The sequence below is a fragment of the Palaemon carinicauda genome, chromosome 4 (genome assembly GCF_036898095.1).
Source record: "Palaemon carinicauda isolate YSFRI2023 chromosome 4, ASM3689809v2, whole genome shotgun sequence".
In the NCBI taxonomy this organism is placed as follows: domain Eukaryota; kingdom Metazoa; phylum Arthropoda; class Malacostraca; order Decapoda; family Palaemonidae; genus Palaemon; species Palaemon carinicauda.
The window spans coordinates 151,170,163-151,172,078 of record NC_090728.1 but is presented as its reverse complement, the minus strand read 5'-3'; positions in this window follow the sequence as shown (position 1 = coordinate 151,172,078).

Genomic DNA, 1,916 nt, shown 5'->3' with positions numbered 1-1,916 from the left:
TCCAGAAAGAGTAAATATATGGAAGGGGAGAATGTAGCATTCAGGCTTCCAAGAAATCCATAGCCTGCCGGACTCTACCGGCAGACATGGAAGGGAGACCAAGGGAGGTCTGGGGTTCACTCTGCAAAAGAAACAGGGTCTCTGCCGGCCGGCACGTAATTGCCGGCCGGCAGATAGCTGAGCCGGTCCTCCATCCTAATCTACACTAGGTATGGAAGTAAGACTGCGGCCAAAAGAAAGAAAGAGGGGGGGGGAGGGATAAGGGTCCTATAAACTTTGTTCTAGCAAGAGACACACTCAGCAGTTAGGGAAGCTCATCCTAACCTAGAGTTGTTTATTAGGGAGGAAGACTGGCAATACTTGCTATCCTCCTCCAAACCAGAACAAAGTTAGGTGTAGTTATTTCGCCAGGCAACTGAGAAAACTCATTCTCCAGCCCGAGAAAAACAACACAGGGCAGTCTGCTAGACCACTAGAGGAAGGAATCATCTCGTACAGAATCCTTCAGACGTGGACTAGGGAAGCAAAGCTTCCTGTGTCTGCACCTAACATAGCAAAGGAAACTCATTTTCTATGCTAGGAAGATGCAGACCACAGACTAGAAACTCTGATGATCTGCCCCAACCCAAAAAAACAGTCACTCTGGTTATCAGGTCAGGACAGACATATCCTAGTATAGTTATACCTGAATATTATTCAGATAGAACCGCTAGGATTAAGCCTAAGGCTTACTCAGAGGGAGAAAGGGATTAAACTTAGTCTCCGGAGGAGAAAAAACAATCGGGGATGTGCGAAAGTATACTACAGTACCATAGGCTACTAGCCTAGGTGCGGTGAGAATCGATTACCTAAATCACCGAAACTCTCTCGTATACAATCTTGGAAAAGAAAATTCAACAATATCTTACATGTATAAAATATTTGCCTATAGCTTTAATAACATAACACTCGGAAAACTTATATCATCCATGAAAGTACTAGGGCCAGACGCCTAGGCTACTAAGCCTCGCGAAGGGCAAGATCAGTTACCTAAATCTCCGAACTAAAAACTAACGGCATCATATAAGAATTCCTAGAGGAGCTCAATAGCTAGATTATTGAAGCATAAAAACCGGGAACGTCGCTCTGGCTAACTAAATGACCCATATATAGCAAGCGACAGCATCCAGGATGTCTCCGGTAGGCAACAGCTTTTGTTTACATTAAAATAACTTTGATTTAATTCAAAACGACAAGAGCTTACATTTATACAAAGTAAAGATAATACTCAACTTTCCAGAGGCAGAAGAGGCAGGAGAAGGCATCTCAATGTTGAATTATATCCAAAATTACGAGAGAACACAAGGGAAAACACCGAGTAGTAGAGCTACACGAAAAGGAATAAAGAGGGCGCTACCGCCTTCATCATATATGCACTGGAAACGGAATAGGAGAGATTTCTTATGAGCGGCTCTCTTTTAATTCTCGTTTCAGATTCTTGTCACTATAACCCCTCAAAGCGTTAATACTGTTTGGGGTGAAGATAGCTATGTGACGTGTCAAGGATACGTCCTCTGATATTATGCGATATCCCTGTCAGATTTATTTAGGGATATTCGCTCCAGGAGTTAGAATTCTGGATACCTTAAGGTGAAATTCTCTGGGAATATCACTGTAGTCAAATATACCCTAGGAAGCTACCTTTTAGAAACTTCCATCAGGACGACATGGCTTGATCCCAAAAAATTAATCCTGAAAATGAAGAGATTTGTTCTGTTCATTTAGCAAACATTGATTTCATGGATAATATGAAATCTCATTTGCTGCAAATTGAAAGTCCTAAAAGTAAGAGACTTTTGACAAAAGACGGTATGCCTTCTTTTTTCCTTTAAGCAGTCAACATTTTTTTTAAATGAAATATTCTCCACTGCTTTTGC